This window comes from Macrobrachium rosenbergii, chromosome 54, assembly GCF_040412425.1.
Source record: "Macrobrachium rosenbergii isolate ZJJX-2024 chromosome 54, ASM4041242v1, whole genome shotgun sequence".
NCBI classification, from domain to species: domain Eukaryota; kingdom Metazoa; phylum Arthropoda; class Malacostraca; order Decapoda; family Palaemonidae; genus Macrobrachium; species Macrobrachium rosenbergii.
In genome coordinates, this window is record NC_089794.1 from 53,059,724 (window position 1) to 53,067,509 (window position 7,786).

Genomic DNA, 7,786 nt, shown 5'->3' on the forward strand with positions numbered 1-7,786 from the left:
ATACAGTGTAGACGAGTATTTGTGAAATAAATTCAGTGTCATTGTTTATTTTGGTTTTTTCCCATGTAAAGTACAAAGTGAGTGGTTCTTAACGCATTCGCATAAGCTCTAACGTAAAACTGGGGAACGTTTCGGAACATTGTTTTCAACATGACTTCAGTCACAGTGGGTCCTGGTTTCTGAGGTCTACGGAAACTCAAGGTTAGGTTGTCATAGATGACTTGTTATTATTATGCGATAACAGATTATGTGAATGATTAGAGATGTTACTGAACTTTCTGAAACATTAGTGATTTTAAAATGAGATAGTAATTGAAGCAAAACACACATATCATGCATTTTTTTCTTCCATATTTCCTTTCCACACGTTCTTCCACCTTTAGTCGTATCACCTTTTTCCCCATTTTAACCTCACTTCTGCAACACTTGTATATTGGCCTATTTCTTGATTTTGACAAGCACACGTCTTCACAAGACACGAGGGAGGTCAAATGCTGGAAAATGTTTGCTCAATTCCCAAATCTAATTTCTGTAAATTGAGTCCTCACCTCAGGCATTTTCTTTCGGACACAGGAATGGGGCTAGTTCATTGATGCCGTGCGTTTGTTGGCGTAACAGACGTCCTTAAGACCACTATTATTCCTTGAAAGGCAAGCCACGCCTCCTTGTTTACACTCAGCAGGTGCGGAAACAATGCAGAGGCGAAAGTTACATTTGCTATGCTGTTTTTGGATGCCGCCACTGTTCAGTCTAGCAGCCTAACTAAAGGTCCCCAAGGGTCTAATCCCTCCTACGAAAACGTTTTCAATGGTGGTGCTGGATATAATTAATCCAAGAATGATTTCACAACCTTAAGAGCACCAATAATCGTCGAACCTTTATCTTGCAGCAGTCATAACGCTGCACTGGCAATGAGTGAATAAGGTTAAATATCACCTCTGTAACCAGAAGTCGCAGCCCCTGCACTCCCTAATCCATGCCTTAATTAAATGACCCCTTTCAAACGAACCCCAAGTGTCTGTCTCGCCGTATTCCCCTTTTGTTTTTCTCTCCATGTGAAAATGTGCAGATTTTCAAAGCAAAAGTGCCATTCTTAACCTCGTGATAACCAGAGTACAAATTTTATTATTTGGTTATTACAAATATAATTTATACATGTAGTATTGTCAAAAGAAAATCTCTTCAGAATTCATGATTATTGTTCTTATATTATATGAGAAACATTGGCATCCAGTCTTCAAGAATCAAGAGTAAGAAAAGGCTCAGGTAAGTGAGCGGTAAAAACCCGCGCCTGTTTCACATTTTTGTTCCTTTAAAACTGTTTCTGATTGATGCAACACAGTTTCTTTCTTTGGGAAAATGGTAAAAGACAATAAAAAATCATTATGTTCTTGTCTGAACCAGAATTTCTGAGATTTAATATCTGATGTCCAGTTGATGTTATTTTCACCACAGTGGATTCTAGCGTTAAGCTTCGCAGTTTCAGCTTAAAATTATATTGGTTGTACTTATCCTATTTTGTTTCTCAGGATTTAGGCAGATGAATAGCCACAGATAACCTTCAAATGTTTCAGTAACGTATCTGAAATTTTGTAGTTGTCATTTTTGACCATTTTAATTTTGCTTCGTATTGAACACAGTTTTTTTTTATAAATAACACCTGAAAAAATGCTGCTGATAAAAATTTTATTCATCACTTCCATTAGACAATAGTAAAATTCGATTAGTACAAACAGTAATAGATTTAAAAAAAAAAGGGGGATATTAATGTTTTTTTTTTGCCGAGAATAACTACAATGAAACAGAAAACAAGTGACAATGTAGGTTTAAACAATCTGCATTTATCACATACCTGACTTAGCAAGAATGATTTGTGAACAATTGCGGATGTGAGAGTTTTGCATCAAGTGCATCCTGGATACAGGTTCTTCAGGGTCTTTCTGGCCCGAGACATTTCCCTGATTGCCTGATATCCGGTGTCGTTTAGTGCGAAAGCAGCTTTGGTACGTGACGCCAGACCTTATGCAACATTCTTGCTCTATGACGATGGACGTCAGAGACTGATGGAGAGGCAAAATGACGGAGAAGATAAAGACGGACAGGAGCCAAACAGACAGCAAAAGACAAAGAAGTTAAGTCCGTTCATGACTGCACACTTCATTTGTGCTCCTGTTGAATTAAGCAGTATATTATTTACTTAGTGGCTAGTTGACTGTGGTGAATTACAGCCATGGTAGACGACTACATAAACCTATCAACGCATATGTGTGTGTGTATGTATATAATATATATATATATATATATATATATATATATATATATATATATATATATATACGATTATATTCATTTATTGGTTACATAACTTTGATTAGGTCTTGCTTCATGTCTATTTTTCAAAACCCTTCCATTTTATTCTTGTTCCAGCAGTAGCAGGCTTTTCAAGAGAAGCAATTGAGAATCCCCAAATTAAAAGAAGAATACGATCTTCTCGCTGAAAGGAGGAAGGAATTCGGCTCATTATTTCGCAAGCAACAGCTTTTGAACCTTTGTTCCTGCTAGCAGCTGCCTCCAGGAATCTGGTGGTATTGTTATTCCAAAGGGTTGGTAAGACCTGGAAAATATTATCAGCAATATAAGCAATCAGGTTAATTTGTAAACACTGTTGTATGTACCTACACGCATCATGTTCTTGTAAGTGGAATTAGAGATTGTATCATTTGTAAATTAAAAAGAAATAGATTGATTAACCCAAATAATTAAATAACCCCATCTTTCAAAGCGTTTGAGACTCTCTCCTACCTATAATTTACTGAGTATATGAGGCACAATACAAACATCTAATTACACGTTATAAACGAGGCAGTTTGAGTTGTCCCGCCCAGCAGTGTCCGGGTGGTTAACAGAGAAGTAGCTCAGTAAAGACTTGCGTAGTGACTGAGCTGCCGTTCGTCTTTTGTCCGGTGTTCTTGTGTTGAGTGCATTGTTGTTTTATTGAGTGATCCGTTTATTCTTGTGTTATTGTTACCGAGAAGGGGTACTTGTAAGCCTACAATACTTCATGGTGTTGTAAAAGGCTCTGTATTGTGTTGAGACGATGATAGAATGGTCAAGGGTACGGTGGAAATCCCAAAACTGTGTAAACATTGTGATAAAGCGTAAACCAGGTCGAAGGGTAAGGCAAAGAAGGAAACCACCTCACGAACCAGGAATTCCGTGCAATCACGACCATTCCATGAGGGATAGCAGCAAACTGGAGACTGGTGAGTGTTCCCCAGATGTCATAGGAATAATCAGTAATTTTAATTATTTTTTATTTTTTTTTATTTCTACTTTGACATTATTAATTAATGCTCTTTTTTTCGCGATGGAGTTCGAACTACAGTTCATCGAAAAGTAAATCAAAGATGTTTGGAGCTTGCAGGGAAACATAAAATATTGATCTATATATTAAGTGTAGGTTTTGACGATGGATTATAAGTTCACGGGTTATATTAGGTTATGTTAACATGTTATATTTTATTCCGGTACGTAACAGATTGAAGTTCATCTTGTGGCTGAAAGGAAAAAACCATACATGCATATATATATATATATATATATATATATATATATATATATATATATATATATATATAATTTATAGTAGGCTATTTGTGGGCATCCAGACAGTTTTATGCCACGATGCTTTTAACGTTCTGTTATTGGGGAATTAATTTCAACTTAATTTTATAGGGAAACTTGAATATTTATTTCAGTGTCAATGTTTCGACTGTAGTCGGTGATATTGAAAATGACAATAAATGTGCGCAGCCGGTATCACTGAAGCTTCTCGCGAGTAGCGGATTGCAAACGCCGCTGAAATTGAATGCTTATGAAACAATGTTTTTATGCAAGGTGCTAGGATGACATTTTCAGTTAACTTTTCTACAGTAACAGTGTATGAAAATCTGTAGATATGACAATAAATTAAAGTTAGATAGAAGTGTCAAATATGTCAGTTGCTGATTATACCATCAGCTTCTTCTTAAGAAAAAAAAAAATATTGAATGAAAACTCATATCTCGTTGTTGGTAACCTTTTGAGATTGTAATGCGTGCTTTTTAGTAAACGTCAGATGTGACAAAATTTTTATTTACTGTTGGATGTTGGTATAAATTAGGTAAACATTTCTGCTGTAAGGAAAACTATAAAATATAAAATTGCTTACTTAGCCCAGCCCAAACAAATGATAGCAGTTTTCCTTTGTAATTACTACCGCTGTATTTTGTTACAACAGGGAAGTTGACGTGTCTTTGAAGACGAAAGACGTACGTAATCCGAGATTCTTTGCTTCATGCCATGTAATAAGAAGAGGGAGGTTTTATAGGCTTACCGGGAGGAAATGCCGAGAGCGAGAATAGAAAGAACTGGATGTTGAACCACTCCAATTCCGTCCCTTTTAAAGAGCGTATTGTGAACTATGAAATAAAACAGGAGATAGTTTTACAGGAAACTACGTAATTTTATACATAAACGCAGGAATACTTGCCGCAGGAACTGGAGCTATTAAATGAATGTATCACGCCAAACCGGAAATTACAAGTAATAGTGTATCACACAGTAGAGATAGCAAGAAAGACTATATCTGTTAAGCCGCCACTTTCTTTTGGGCGTCTCTGTGATTGCGAGTTGAAGAATTGAGTAAATCCGCAACTTTCTTCGCTGCCTCTGGAAGGAGCTGAAAGAATTTCTGGATAAACAATACCTGTGTTGAAGAAGTGAGGCGGAAGATCCAGTCGTTCAGGCTGAAGGTTCTGACAAGCTCTTGGTAAAAGGATTACGGTCCCCTCCTCGGTACCTATTGCAGAAATGAAAGGCGAAATGCGCAAATAACAGTTTCATATGCATGTATATGTGTATATATATATATATATATATATATATATATATATATATATATTTTTTACGTTTTTCCGTGGTTTTAGTTTGAAATATACTCTGTGAGACAGGTAGCAACAATTTAAGTTAATTTAGCCTTGTGATTCTGACTTCGTGGGTACGGGAAAACGTAAAAAGAGGAAAACAAAGGAGAATTTCATATGAGCATAGGGCTCTGGTTACTGAGGGAAACATTACGTAAAACACGTGGGCACATTTAAAGTAGTGTATTTACATAAATGACATTAGTACGGGAAAGAGGAACTCCGTAGATTGAATGAAACTGGGGAATTCCAGCCACAGCCCGAGAAGCTTCCACGATAGGATCCTCTGAAATGAGAGATATGCACATTATACGCCAGTAATGAAAATAGACAAAAGAATAATGAATTGAAGCTGCACTGAGGGTGCCAAAGGAGTAATAAAGAATTAATACTGCCGATGCAAGAGGCGCACGGACATTAGACAAGGGAGATTTCTGGCTTTCTTTTAAGAAAATATTACGAGACAAAAGCGTGACTGAAATGGGGCTCTTCCAGGGCACTTTACCTTAGCAGATTTTCCGAGGGCGCGTAGAAGGCGGTCCGTGGATGACTTGCGATTTCCGAGGACGAGTTTCTTCCACGTGGTGAGATGCAAGGGCTTCCGTAAAGCGGCAAGGCGATGGGGACTCCTCGAAACTCCAAGCAATGGCGTGGGCTCGAGGAATACGGTCGAAGGGCACGAGGAGAAGTATACTTTGAAAGGGCCACGTGGTTAGGATGCAAGGGCATCGATGGGGCCAGGTGTTGAGGACGTCTTCACAAGTTCACTCCATATCTTCCAGCCCGCGTGTGTGTCTGGGACCTCGTGGGCTTTTTGCCTTTATCCCCTCCTTTGGGGCAGGGGTGCGCCAACACAGATGCTTTGACTCATTGCACCTGCTGCCCGCAGGGGAGGTTTTGGCCTGTAGGAGAAACGCCCAAGCCAGATTACTTTTGCCTCGAAGGAAAGATCTTTATCAAAAATGGGAGCGCCTTTAATCTTTTAAACCCCTGTTTTTAAGTCGATAGACAGATGGTCTATCGATCGGCCGGCTGGCAGTAAATGAAACACAACAACAACCAACCACAACAAAGGAGGGGGAGGCAATTTGCTAGCGAATTCTTGCTAATCATAATACCTCCCCATACAAGATGATGTACATACCTCCTTCGGGTGTGTACATCGATATTCAAGAATGAGCGGCAAATGCTTTACGTTACTCTACATTCTACCTTGCAATGAACTTTACTCCTAAGGGTCTTATGAAGCTGAGAAATTACTTTTAATAACATATTGGGACAATTTTCGTTAACAGAACGCAAAGTGATTTAAACACTTGCAAAAGAATAATTACTATTTAGATTTGGTTACCCACTGTAACTTTATGAGGTGACTCGAACAATTGTGAGTTAATTAAGATTATAGGACCACGTATATGAGGCTATGGCCAACAAATGAAAAGAAATGGTTATTGTTCAAGAATTAAAATACACGGTTACTTAATTTTAGATAAAATGCATGCGGTTAGTACAATCTGCCTTGAAGAGGCTGTGTAAATGAAAAACAGCGTTTATTTTTGTAAATGACATCCCCTTTTTCACGATACTGTAATGACTATACATATTCGCATTGATAATTTATCTTCGTTTTAACGTACTTGGCTCAGCTATCGTTCAACGCGAGCTGAGGGATGACCCACACACCGGGAATTTGACAGTCGTGCGCGGGCGAGAGTATTCGCGAGGTTTTAATTCGCCAACCTTAAACTACGCTAATTTTATGCGTCCACTGCCTACTCAATGTTATGACGGGCGAGCAGACAAAAGAGGTGGGGTAGGACAAACAGAGATCTTGGAAGGGGATGGAAGGGGAAAAGGGATAATAATAACAAAAGGATAATTACCAAGACGTTACGAATGAAAACTTGACCAAGATATGAACGGCGGGACACGTCCCTCAGAGCTTACAAAAGGGGCATTTAAATCACAAGGGCAAGAGTTTATGACTCGCGATTCATTAAAATTAAAGATAAATAAATGACTAAAAGAAAGTAAATGATATTGGCAGAGGAGCTAAGGGAAAAAGAGTGAGGGTTTTATTGTGTTAGGCGGGAATTTATTTTCCTTCGCCTATAAATTACGGCCCGGACTATCACTTAAGTCCCAGGGCGAGAAAAGGACACCCGGCGGCGACTCCTTCAGGAGGGGCTGACACGCGCGCCCGGTGCCAAGGTATGGGCGCAAGGGCGTGCCACTTCTCACTCTGTTATTCTTAATGATTTATACATTGTGTGGGGGAATGGTATCCCAGTATTTAATTGCCTCTTGTGGGGATAATTTAAGGGAAGATTAGTAGAGGATGGTAAGAGATAGCAGTTCTGAGGAACGGAAGAAGATAGAGGAGGGTCTGACATCCCCTTCTGGATTAGTGCCAAGACCTTCGAAAATGAAATGGTGGCACAGGTGCCATGGGAGCTCTAGAGCTCTTTGTAAATTACCTGGAATGTCCCACGCCCGTGGTAATTTCGCCTCGAGTCTTTCTTAATGGGACAGTCGTCCTCGGCCGGGAAGCGGAGGGCCCGCGACCGGAGGGCGGCACGGAGTACCACCTGGGCCTGCTGATGCGACAGCTGACGCAGGAGTGTTCCGTGCGGGTTCTACCATGATCCGTCGCGGCTCTTGTAGTTCATCGCCAAGTGAGATATGGCAGAATCCTGACTTGCAAATTGCGTCGGCGACGGGCCGAGGCAGAGAGGAGGCGGTCGGGGGTGGCGTGAGCGGCTCGCAGGTAACGCTGACCAGCTCAGGCACGGGTTGCGAGGCCGCACCTGCAGGTGAGCTTC